Source organism: Hyperolius riggenbachi, chromosome 7 (genome assembly GCF_040937935.1).
Source record: "Hyperolius riggenbachi isolate aHypRig1 chromosome 7, aHypRig1.pri, whole genome shotgun sequence".
NCBI lineage: Eukaryota > Metazoa > Chordata > Amphibia > Anura > Hyperoliidae > Hyperolius > Hyperolius riggenbachi.
The window spans coordinates 176,760,607-176,774,480 of NC_090652.1; the positions used below are offsets into that span (position 1 = coordinate 176,760,607).

The window sequence follows — 13,874 nt, forward strand, 5'->3', positions numbered from 1 at the left end:
CAATTGTTGTAGATAAGACACTTTAGTCATAAAGTCTATTGTAAAATTGGAAGAAAAAAAACACCAGCTATTGAGTGTTTTTATTCTTTAAAATGTAGAAAAATAATGTATCATGTAAACCACAAGTTACAGCAGAAAGCTTAGATAACAGATAGCTGGCAGGTCAGGCACTTCTGCTGCTGTTTCTGGTTCAAATGTGGGTTCATGCTTCCATCTGCTGAAAAGCTTTATGGAGATGAAGATTTCATTTTTCAGCACGACCTGGCACCTGCTCACAGTGCCAAAACCACTGGTAAATGGTTTACTGGCCATGGTATTACTGTGCTCAATTGGCCTGCCAACTCTCCTGACCTGAACCCCATAGAGAATCTGTGGGTTATTGTGAAGGGAAAGTTGAGAGACGCAAGACCCAACACTCTGGATGAGCTTAAGGCCGCTATCGAAGCATCCTGGGCCTCCATAACACCTGAGCAGTGCCACAGGCTGATTGCCTCCATGCCACGCCGCATTGAAGCAGTCATTTCTGCAAAAGGATTCCCGACCAAGTATTGAGTGCATAACTGAACATAATTATTTGAAGGTTGACTTTTTTTGTTTTAAAAACACATTTCTTTTATTGGTCGGATGAAATATGCTAATTTTTTGAGATAGGAACTTGGGGTTTTCATGAGCTGTATGCCAAAATCATCAATATTAAAACAATAAAAGGCTTGAACTACTTCAGTTGTGTGTATTTGAATCTAAAATATATGAAAGTCTAATGTTTATCAGTACATTACAGAAAATAATGAATTTTATCACAGTATGCTAATTTTTTTAGAAGATCCTGTATGTGTGGCTGTTTATTTCACTACCCCCTATTACACTACCACTCTCCTGACCCCCCAATTTAGTGCTTCTTGTTACAGTACCACTTATTGTAGTGTGCTCTATATACTTCCCCCACGATGGGGAAAATGCCAAGGAACCCCTGCAGAATACTCAAGGAACCCTAGGGTTCCTGGTTGAGAAAGCCAGCAGGGGTGTAAGACTGATAGTTAAAGAAGAATGCTTCATATGGCGTGTAAAAGGATAGGTAGAGCGATATGGGGAAATGCACTGGCGGATATGGGTTACTCATTCAGACTTTTGCACTAATTAAGCTAGTCTACCCCGAGTATGGATGAGAATGTCAAGTTTGTACATTTATGAGAGTATGTAAGGGGAAGAGGGAAGGTAAATGGGTTGATTTTGGGAGTATCAACAGAATTACCTAAACTGCAGTATGGTAAAGCAACCACAAGATGTCAATGCAAAATGTAAAGTGCTGCAATGATCTCTATGGTATTGTGTTTTATGTGTTCTCCTGTATTCTCTCTGTGTGCTCCTCTCTGTTCTAAGTAAGCTGCATTTCATCATGGTAGTGTAAAATGTATGTATTTATTTTAGTATCTATATAGCGCCGACATATTATGCAGCAATGTACAGAGTATATTGTCTTGTCGCTAACTGTCCCTCAGAGGGAGCTCCCAATCTAGTCCCTACCATAGTCATATATGTCTATGTACAGTATGTATCGTGTAGTGCATGTATCATAGTCTAGGGCCAATTTAGGAGGAAACCCACACAGGCACAAGAAGAACATACAAACTCCTTGCATATGCTGACCTGACTGGGATTCGAACTGGGGACCCAGAGCTGAAAGGTGAGAGTGTTAACCACTACACCACCGTGCTGCCCTGATTTATCACTGTATATTTTTCTTCAGTAAAGAGTTCTAACTGGGTGCCTATCTGCGTGTACAGACCACTCTGCTCCATCAGGTTATGGGCCCAGTCACCGTACCCGGAAACACAGCAAACTCCAGACAGCGTGGTCAAAAACCCAACAGTGATCCAGTGAAGCTCAGCAAACAATTACAGGGAATTTCCCAAAGGTACTGTGACCTACAATAACAAGCAAATAGCAGAAGAAGACATGTCTAGCAGCCCAGAACATAGACTAGCAGTGGCTAAGTTGGTAGTGTAAATGCTGCTATCTAGAGATGATCTGTGGGATGTAATTACTACAGATAGACCAGATGAACACCATCAGGAATGGGATAGAAAAAACATACAAGTAAGGGCAACCATAGTGCAAGATGATCAGCGTATTCACATAAGAAAGCAGGACAAAATGAAAGGCATGTGGGATGTATTGAAAAAGTTGCATATGAAAGATCCAGTTTAAATAGCAAGCTATTCCTTTTAGGAAAGGAGACATGCAGGAGCATATAAATGCAATGCTAGAAGTAGTAGCACAACTCAGAGCAATCAGGAGGTTGTAAAAGACAGCCACATGTCAGCCATTTTGCTGTGTAGCTTACCAGCACCATACAATGGACTGATTAACACTCTGGAAACCAGACCCGAAATAGAACTGACACTAGATGATGGCTGGACAAGATGGCGCCCACGAGGCTGCCTCGGTCACATAGCTCCTGGAATTTGTCGATTTTAGTCTTATTTTTCTTAGTTCTTAGTTTTAGTTAGTCTGTCTTATCTAGACCATAGAGTGTCTCTTTCTTATTTTCTGTATTTTCTGCTTTTAAGGTCATTTAGGGACCTAGATCAGGGTCCCAGCATGATTGCTGCTGTAGTTGCTGCCGCGTGTACTGTGTGAGCAGGATTAGGGGTCTCACCTCAACTAACCACTGATTCAGCCTAGCCTGCCCCAGCTCCAGTCAGAAACCTCACCTGAACCAACCGATGATCCAGCTTAGCCTGCGCCGGCTGCCGAACAGAAGATCCAGCTCCAGCAAGCAGTCACGGGAACCTGGTGCCCGCTCTGATCTCGCATCGTTCCTGGGCCCGCTCTGATTTCTGCCCGACATCGCATCAACTCCGCTCTGTCTCCCCACATCTCCATAGCATCCGCCGCTCCCGATCAACCTCGACCTCCCAGTAGCCACCTGCAGCCAGCCCGGTCCTCGATCTGTGGTAGACGCGGCTCCCCCGGCTTCCAGACAAAACTTCCGGCTAACTCACCACTGATCAGTCCAGGCTTAAAGGAGCCTCCAACACCAGCCACCGATCCACGTGCCCCACATGTATCGGGACTGCTTCTCCACCTGAAGCAGCCTCTGGCGCCTGGCAAGCTTCTCCTGGCCCACCTCTAGCAGCTGCCGCCACCAAATGGAGTCTTCCAAGCGACCAGCCCCCAGGATCTGCCAACACAGGGTGGGGCCTCCATGACCAGCTTCCTGGGGCTCAATGCATCTGCTGAGCTCTCCGTCCACCATCTCGTCTGATTACACACGGTGAGATCCTGTCTCTGCTAAACAGCGTTTTCTGCTGCATCTCTGGTCGGGTCTGCTCTGGTTTGTGGTAGCTTGTGCCATCCACTATACTGTGTTCTGCCTGCTGCTGACCACACATGTGGGATCTATTGTCTCAGCCCTGCTTGCTGCTGGTGCTCCATTGCGGGGTGTCACTAACTGTACGGTACTGTGTTTTTGCTCTGTTCTGGTCGGTCTAGCTGCTCCATCCACCATACTGGGTTCTACCCACATGCCTGACCACACATGGTGGGATCTGGTGTCTCTGCTCCGCCGCTGCCTACGCTCCATTTCCCATACACTGTGAGATCTATAACTCTGCCCCACCGCTTCCTATGCTCCATAGGAGCTGAGCCACCCACTGTACGGTGCCCTGCTTGCTGCTCCAACCCAGTCTGTAGTCTGTAGATTGTAGTAGTAATACCACCCACGCAATGTGTTCTACTACCTGCCTGCCTGCTACCTAGCTGCCTGGCCCTCAAGATCACTGCTACCTGCCTGCTACCTACCTGCCCGGCCCTCAAGGTCACTTGCACTCTTGCTATGGGTGCGGTACGGGCAACACACCACATTGCCACCTTGTCCAGGGAAGACCTCCTTAAATGGGAACCCCCAGTTGGCCCCCAGCCATCAGAGGGAACCCCCCTGTGACATGCAGTCACTGTCAACATCCAACATCTGACCACCGAGCAAGCTCAGAGAAAACACTGCTACAGAGTAAGAAGGGCAGGTGCCCAGGTGCGGCTCAAGAGGAAAAGCCTACTCTCTCCCGTCCCTGCCATCCTGCTAGCAAATGTTTGCTTACTCCAAAAAAGTGGACGAGCTGCTCCTATTACTCAGCAGTAAACCCTTGATTGGCAGGAACACCACACTTTTCTGCTTTACTGAGACCTCGCTGTGCAACAGCATCCCAGACAACTCTTCGCAAGTGTCAGGCTACGACCTCCTACGTGCAGATTGTGACTCAGCTCTCTCTGGGAAAAAGAGGGGTGGGGGAATCTGTTTCTACATTAACACCGCCTAGTACACCAATGCCATCATTCTTAGCAGGACCTGCACCCCTGATGTTGAGTTCTTTGCCATCAACTGCAGGCCTCAGTATTCCCCCAGGGAGTTCTCTTCCCTCATTCTCGATGGGGTCTACATCCCCCCAGATGCTTGCACCAAGACTGCCCTGCGTGCACTTAGTGACAGCATCTTATATCAAATAATAGAAGAAAGTAACCGGCACTGCTATATCTAGATCGTTCTGGATGGGAGCTTTTGAGGGTCTGATGTTCAGGGTATGCTGCCCTTGATGTGCTCAGGAAGTAGAAAAACAACCATTTATCTCATCACCATAAGAAACAAATTTCCGGCACTATTACCAGGCTAGTCTTCAATAGGTTTAATGGTATCAACAAATCTTCCATCCATTTCAAACATTGTAAGATACACTTCACATACCCATATGATCTTTCTACCGTGGGGCAATGTGGGAGCAGCGGTCCGCCTGACGACCGTTTCGCTTGGTGTAAGCTTCCTCTGAGGCTCCGTGCGCTCCACTTCCGTGTTCTTTTAAACTACCGGGCGTTCGCTCTGTATACTGCGCCTGTCACGCCGCTTCCGCATCCCTTCCTGCGTCCTTGCGTCAGCGCGCACGCGTACATTCGTTTGCGTGTCACGCGTACGTTCGGCAGGAAGTAACATGCGTTCCACAGTGGGTCTTTGTACGTCTTTTCTTTGTGACATACAAATAGACCACTAGATGGTGCTAAACAATTAAATTGGCTCATGTGTTGAATCCTATATAGAGTTATTTACACTAAAAACACATAAAAGGTATACTTTATTAATTCCATCATAAAAGAAAAAAGAGAGATATATTTGAGAAAAATATTTAAAGATATTATTCCTCTATGTTATTTAAAAAGGGGATCTAGCTTCTCCTTCTGGGGCTATCAGGACATATTTTTGTTGTTCCTTCATTGAGGCAAAAACTACCCTATGGCGCTGTTTTTATACAATATCTGTTTTTCAATATTATTTCTTAACCACCTTATTTAGCACCATGTAGTATCTTCTCACATTACCCCGTACCTGACTTCCGTTAGATCCAAATTTAAAAACAATAATCTAGGGTCTTGGACTCAAATGCAATTACACCTTTCCTTTAAGGATCCAAAAAACATGCCATGTCTATGTGGTCATTCAAACCTAAAGGTCCCAAAGCATCGCTATGAATGATCCATCTACTTTCCTTTCTTAATAATAAACGTTCTCGATCACCTCCCCTTGTAGGAATCGGGACCTGTTCAAGGCCTGCAAACTTCAGGCAGGTCGTATCTCCTTCATGTGCACTCCTGAAATGTTCAATCAATCTACTACATCCCACTCCAGTTTCCACTGATTTAATATGTTCTTGTACTCGCTTCCTCATTTGTCTTGTCGTCATACCTATGTAGAAGCGGTGGCATGGACACCATACAATATATACTACGTGGGTTGATCTACAGGTTATGAAGTCTCTCGTTCTGTTTTCTATCGGTCCCACCTTTAAATATTTTCCTGGATTCATATGTGCACATAAAGAGCAATGGCCGCATTTATAATTACCCTTAGATCTTCCCCGTTCTAGCCATGTAAGTTCTTGTGGTGTTCTAAATTCGCTGGCTGTTAGTTTATTACTTAGAGTTGGTACTCTTCTAAATGTGACCAATGGAGGTTCCTTATATATTTCCCTTAGGACTGGATCTCTTTGAATCATCTTCCAATTTTTCATCACACTTTGTCTTATTTCTTTGTGCATTGGAGTGAAATCGAAGACAAGGTTCAACCTCTCACTTGATTCCAGATTCCTATTCATCTTTTCATTTTTTCCTTTTATTAATCCTCCTCTTTCTACACTTTGTGCTCTTTTCAATGGCGCTTCCAGTACCTCAGGCTCATATCCTCTCCCTTCCAATTTCTTTTTTAGATCTTTTGCCTGATCCATAAAGTCCTCATACCTAGTATTATTTCATCTCAGCCTGAGGAACTGTCCATAGGGCAATGATTTGAATGTGTGGTCTGGATGGTAGCTGTTTCTATGTAACAACAGATTTCCGCCAATTGTTTTTCTGTATCCTTTGGAGATAATTTCACCTCCTTTAATTGATCACTCCAGATCCAGGTAGGCCACTTTTTCCTTACTCCATTCAAAAGTGAACTGCATATTTTCTTTTCCATCATTCAGATACTGCATGAATTCTTCTAGGGCGGTACTGGTCCCAGACCAGTACACCAGGACATTGTCTACAAATCTGGACCATCTCCTGAGGCATTCACCATGGGGCACACCACTGCCGTACACATACCAGGCCAGGGAGGAGAGTGATAGTGATAGCCTGGTGATAGTGCCGGAAATTTGTTTCTTATGGTGATGAGTGACAGCATCTTGCGGTGGGAAACCGCCCTCCCGGAGGCCCTCTTCATCATCCTGGGTGACCTTAATAATGCAAGCGATGCCTCGTTATAAGCAACACGTTACCTGCCCCACCAGGAATTGCAACACCCTGGACCACTGTTACACGGTCCACAAGAACGCTTACAAGGCCACCCAAGGAGCCGCCCTGGGAAGCCCCGACTGCAGCACAATCCATCTGATCCCCACTTACAGGAGGCTTCTGGAGACCACAAAGTCCGCCATCAGAACTGTCAAAAAATGGACTGCAGAAGCCAAACTGGAGCTTCAAGCTTGCTTTGATTCCACCGACTGGAGGACCCTAGAGGCACCCACTCTGGATGAATGGGCAGGGAATGTCACCTCTTACATCAGCTTCTGCAAAGAAGAGTGTATTCCATCCAAAGCCTTCAAGGTCTTCCCCAACAACAAGCCTTGGTTAAGGACAAACTGCGCCGGCTTCGGAAGATGAAGGAGACGGCACACCAGTCCGACACCCCTGAGGAGTTTAGAAAAGAAAGGAATGTCATGAAATGTCAACTGCCAAGAGGGCATACTCTGAAAGGTTGGTACTCTGCCTCCAGTCCAACAATACACCAGAGGTATGGAAAGGCCTTAGGGCTGCCACAAACTTCAAACCTCCTCCTCAGCCTGTGAACCCAGCCTCCAGCTGGCCGAGGAGCGCAACGAATTCTACTGCAGAATCGAAATCCAGTCCAAGAAACTCGAAGTCCCGGCAACCAAGGCAAAGGCGCAGGGGGAACTCGGCGCCTTGGCTCCAGTTGGAGTCCAGGAATCAGAGGTTTTCCGGTACCTTCCGCAAGCTGAAGACCTCAGGCCCGTATGGCGTGTCATCGGTCTGCCTAAGAACCTGCGCATTCCAGTTATCTCCTGTGCTCATCTCCCTTTTAAAGCGGTCCCTATCAGAAGGTACAGTCTCCTCCTGTTTCAAGAGGTCCACAATTATACCAGTCCCCAAAAAAAACAGGCAGCACAGATCTTAACAACTTTAGACCTGTGGCCATAACTTCCAACATCATGAAGATCCTAGAGAGACTGGTGGCAAGTGCCCACCTCAAGAGCTCCACCAACGCCGTCCTTGACCTGCACCAATTCGCATATAGGGCAAATAGGTCTGTTGAGGATGCCATTAACGTCAGCCTGGTATACATCACAGAGCACCTGGACAGGCTAGACTCCTACTCTAGGATTCTGTTCCTGGATTTTAGCTTAGCATTCAATACAATGTGCCCAGACATCCTGCTTGTCAACCTGGTGCAGCTCGGAGTTGATTTCACTCTTTGTGCATGGGTCAAGGACTTTCTGTCAGAGAGAACGCAACAGGTCAAGCTTGGCAACTGCTTCTCTAGCGTGAGAACCACCAACACCGGTGCTCCGCAAGGATGTGTACTGTGCCCACTCCTGTTCTCCTTGTACACCAATAACTGTACCTCAACCGCAGGCTCTGTGAGGGTCATCAAATTTGCAGATGACACTACCATCATTGGTCTAATTGGCAGCAACAGAGAGCACGAGTACCGCAGCAAAGTTGAGCGAATCTGCAACTGGTGCAAGGAAAACAACCTAGTACTCAATGCAGCAAAGACTGTTGAACTGATCGTTGATTTCAGGAGGCACCCCCCTCCCCTCCCACCAGTCCTCAGAGGTGATACCAAAGTATCTAAGGTACCATCGGTGCGGTTCCTCGGCACAACCCTTACCAACGACCTGAAATGGGGGCAGAACACCACCAAAATTCAAAAGAAATCTCAGCAGAGGTTGTTCTTCCTGTGCCAACTGAAAAAATTTGGCATGCCACAGGAGCTGCTGACCAGCTTCTACATTGCAACCATTGAGTCCATCCTTTGTTCTTCAGTCATTGTCTGGTATGCTAGTGCGACTGCCAGTGACAGGTATAAGCTGCAGAGAGTCATCACTGAGGCGGAGAGAATCATCGGATCGCCGCTGCCATCTCTTGATCTCCTCCACACTGCTAAGATGAAGACGAGGGCCACCAGGATCTCTCACGACCCCTCCCACCCTCAGGGCCGGAGCTACCATAGGAAAAAATGGGCAATTGCCCCAGGGCCCCAGAGCCTGTAGGGGCCCCCAAGTTGTCCCTCCCCCATCTTAACTGTTGCTCCCCAGGGACTCTGCCGAGTCTGTTAGGTTGGGAGGTGATTGATCAGAAGCCAGCTCAGGGACCCAGGAGGGAAATTTGGCTGCAACAAAGGGCCTCTAATGACGCTTCTTGGTCGGGGGTGTCTGTTGGGGGGCCCCCAAGCCAATTTTGCCCTAGGGCCCAATTGTTACTTGAACCGGCCCTGCCCACCCTGGCAGTTGCTACTTTGATTTTCTCCCGTCGGGTTGCTGCTATAGAACTATCCCATCCAAAACCACCAGGCACAGGAACTCCTTCTTCCCCCAAGCAGTTCTGCTGCTAAACGAGTGGAGTAGTACTTTCTTTGGTCAGGAAACCTCTCAGCTGCTCATTGCTTGATCCGCACATCGTTTTGAGACTTTTTGAACCAAAGGACTTTACGTAGGCTCTACGGGCCTCATACTTGCCTATACCATGTGAACCACAAATAATTCTGAGTACGACTCCTGTCGCACTTGGCGAATAAAGCTGATTCTGATTCATATATCTTATTCTACTACATTGATATAGTAAAATGATGTAGTATGATATCAATGATATAGTAATATTTACCCATACTTTGCCATGACCTAACCTCTCCCTACTCTCACACAAAAAACTCCCCTGGTGGTGCCTAACCCTTAACCTCCCTTGTTGGTGTCTAACTCCTTACTCCCCTTTGGTGGTGCCTAACACTTAACCCCACCCCTGGTGGTTCCTAAACCTTAACCCCACCCCTGATGGTGCCTAACCCTTAATTTCTGCAGCGACAAATAGCGGCTACAAATTGTAGCCGCTATCGGCTAGACATTGAAAATATCAGCTACAAATAGTGGCTAGAAATAGAGGATAGACATTAAAAAATAGTAGCTACAAATTGTAGCCACTATAGCAGCTATACATAGAAAACAGAAGCTACAAATAGCGGCTACAAATTGTAGCTGCTATAATAGAGGGCACTAATTGAATACTGAGTGTGCCATGATTTCTGTACAGCCGCTAAAATCAATAGGGGTGACATCCAGGCCCTTTTAACCTCTTCACCTCAAAGGGTTTTTCTGCTCAAAAAAACAGAGAAGTTTTCACCCGTCAGCGCTCCTTCCATTCATTCACCTATAACTTTATTACTACTTATTACAGCGAAACAATCTATATCTTGTTTTTTTTTGCCACTGTATAGGCTTTCTTTGGGGGGTACTTTTTGCTAAAAATTATTTTCTTCTAACTCCGTTTTAATAAGAAGAATAAGAAAAAAATTGAAAAAAAAAACATTATTTCTCAGTTTTCAGCCATTATATTTTCAAAATGAAACATGCTACCGTAATTAAAACCCACACATTTTATTTTCCCGTTTGTATCGTTTATTGCAACGTTTAAATTTTTTCCCTAGTACAATGTATGGCGCCAATATTTCATTTGGAAATAAAGGTGCATTTTTTAAGTTTTGCGTCTATCTCCAATTACAGGCCCATAATTTATAAAGTAATTGTAGTATACAGTTTTTGTATACATATTATTATTATTTATTGTATTTATAAAGCGCATACGCAGCGCTGAACATATTAAAAAGTTCAGTCCCTAAGGTAACTATTTATGTATTTTTTTTTAATTTTGTAATTTTTTTGTATTAAAAAAAAAATGGTAACTTTAGGGGAGTGTGGGAGGTCAGGGGTTAATAATAATAATAAAAAAGGTATCTAGGGATAATAAACTGAAAAAAAAAAAAAGGGGGGATGTAATATTACAATTTGGCCACAAGATGTCCTCAGTAGTGACTTCAGCTCCGTACTGTTTGTACGGAAACAGAAGCACTATGCATACGGAATGAATGAATGGCCGAGCCGTCTGTATAGACGGCTGCAGCCATTCACACGGGGAATTAGATCAATGAATGGGATTTGTTTTCCCATTCATTGATCTAGCGGCGGGCGATCGGCGGTAATGAGCGGCGGTACCGAGTGCGGGGGGGTGGGGTGGGGGGCGAGCGGGGGGGCGTGGCGGGAGGGACGTAGTACCTACGTCCCTGCACAGAGTTATGGACGTTTGCAGGGACATAGTTACTCGTCCCGGGGAGGGGAAATGGTTAAACTTAAGTTATTTTCAAATAATCCTCTGTCAGGCGACTGATCACAAATTTCCAAGGTGACCAGTGCACTATCCAACATGGAGAAGAAGTGATTGTAATGTCCAGAGTGAGTAAACACCAACAGTCAGGTCCATAAATATTGGAACATTCTAACACTTTGGGCTCCATCAACAACCACAATGGATTTGAAATGAGACAAAAACAATGTGATTTAACTGCAGACTGTCAGCTGTAATTTGAGGGTATTTACATACAAATCAGTTGAATGGTGTAGGAATTACAACAGTCATCACACGTGAATCCCACTTGTTAAGGGGCAAAAAGTGATGGGACAGAATAATAATCATAAATCAAACTTTCACTTTTTAATACTTGGTTGCAAATCCTTTGATTTATATGAACTTTACACAGTTGAGGAGCAATCAAATCTTTACACACCTGGGGCCATATGCAATTCTCTATTTCACCTGAGTTTTTTCCAAGAAGATCATTTTTCAACTTCTTTTTAAAATTACTTTTCGGCTTGTTTTAATCGCAAAGTGCCAAAAAGAAGGTGAAAAGGTACTATCAAAATTACTTTTAAGTATTTTCTTGCTTGCAAGTGGCTTAAAGGGCATGTTATTGGCAAGGTGTAAAAATATCACCTAGGAGAAAACTCAGGAGAAAAAGTTAATTGTATATGGACGCTGGACATGATAATTGCATTCATATGTGGCACAGTGTCGAGATTTCCAAATGGGGGAATAACGTTTTTCCGATCAATTGAACTGTATATGATCAAATACAAATAAACCTAATAATTTCCTTCCCCTAAGGTACAGAAGACAAAGACTTTTTAATATATGGTGATTATAGGTTAATATAGGTACATTGATCATTGAGAAATGCAGAGCATATTTTAATATGGCGATTTAATATTGCCATGTAATGCTGAATAATCTCTGTCCCTTAGGAGAGGTAGCTGTGAATAACAGGCAGTCAGCTGATGTGATGTTTGCAATGGATAATCCTATTCACCTTGCCTGAACAATGAAATCAGGCTAGTCCTTGTTTCAAAACAAACAGTTGCCCAACACAGGAGGCTGAAAAGACGAACCTCTGAATACAATCTCTAAGGCTTGTATATTTTAGAAATTAGCCATTGTTGCAAACCAAGAAACTTGGTGACATAGCAAACAAAGTGTGAACACATGCCTCCCATCTAAGGACACAACTCAGAAAATAACACACGACTCACTTATATGTATGCCTTATGAGTAGAAATGTATCATACAAAGAGTAATACAAATACTTTATGATCAAGCCTTATATAATGGTTACCATCAATTATGTTTTATCAGGAGTTAATACAAATCAATAATAATATAAAAATGTATATGTATTAATATCAACATGATTTGAATGGATATATCTAAAATGGTATGAAAATACTGTATATTTACCCGTGTTGCATGTTAGACAATTATATCAATGGTTAGAAATATAAAACCCTGCTAACATACACAATGTTTTATATAAGGAGAGATCCATGGTGATTTCAAATATGTTACTATGATTTTTGGATACAATCAAATCTATCTGGAATATGGTAGAAAAGGTCACTGTATACTGAATAATAACCAGTGATCCGATCCAGATCAGCTATCCATGAGGGAATTTATAGCATTGATTTATTCACTGTGAGTTATAATTAACTAGTTCCCCGCCCGCGTACAGTATATCTACGCTCCTTTGGACTTCACTTCCCCGCCCGGAGCGTAGATATACGTACCCCCGCCGCTGTCCGCTCTCCCGCTCGCACTCCCGCGATCGTGCACGCCGCTGCCCGCTCGCCCGGAGATCAATGAACGGGAAAATTCATTCCCTTTCGTTGATCTCTGCCCCCGCAATGATCTGCTGCTTTCGCTAAGCAGCGCGATCACTGTGAAAAAGAAAAAAAAATCCCAGCCTCTTTGTACTTCCTCCAAGCTTCCGGAAGGACGCTTGGAGGTCGCATTAAACTGTTGCCATCTTGTGGCCAAATAGTAAACTACACCCTAAACAATTTTTCACACACACATACATTACTTATACACAAAAAATTAACTCATTACCTCCCACACTCCCCATTTTTTTTTTTTTTGTAATTAAAAAAAAATAAAAAAAATTTACAATTAAAAAAATACATAAATATTTACCTTAGGGACTGAACTTTTTAAATATTTATATCAGGAGGGTACAACACTGTTACTTTATAAACTATGGGCTTGTAATTAGGGATGGACGCAAAACTGAAAAAAATGCACCTTTATTTCCAAATAAAATATTGGCGCCAAACATTGTGATAGGGACATAATTTAAATGGTTTTATAACCGGGACAAAATGGCAAATACATTTCATGGGTTTTAATTACAGTAGCATGCATTATTTAAAAACTATAATGGCCGAAAACTGAAAAATAAATTTTTTTTCCCCATATGTTTTCCTATTTTCCCATTAAAACACATTTAGAATAAAATTATTCTTGGCATAATGTCCCACCTAAAGAAAGCCTAATTGGTGGCGAAAAAAACAAGATATAGTTCATTTCATTGCGATAAGTAATGATAACGTTATAGGCGAATGAATGTAAGGAGCGCTGAAAGGAGAAAATTGCTCGGATGCTGAAGGGGTAAAACCCCTCAGTTGGGAAGTGGTTAATATAACATAATCAAAATGTCTCTAGTTTTTCAAATATCCCATTAAGAATGTGATTAGTTAGCCAATAGCACCTCCAGAGGGTGAAATCCAGTATTACACTTGGGTTAAAAATTAGTTACAGGATACTCCCATTGATCACTCCCACTGCCTGGTGATAGGCTGGGAGATTTGATCTCCTGGGCAGGACCATAGGTAGTGAGGAGTTTAAGAAGAGGGAGTTCATTCAATGAGGGATGATCAGATCACCAGCAG

The 13,874-nt window shown here is 43.8% G+C and overlaps 1 protein-coding gene across 1 annotated transcript in view; it reads right to left on the reverse strand.

Annotated features, from left to right (window-relative positions):
• The window catches only part of STAT1 (signal transducer and activator of transcription 1), a 1,171,385-nt gene that overhangs the window by 736,367 nt on the left and 421,144 nt on the right, over positions 1-13,874 (reverse strand). The window lies entirely within an intron of this gene.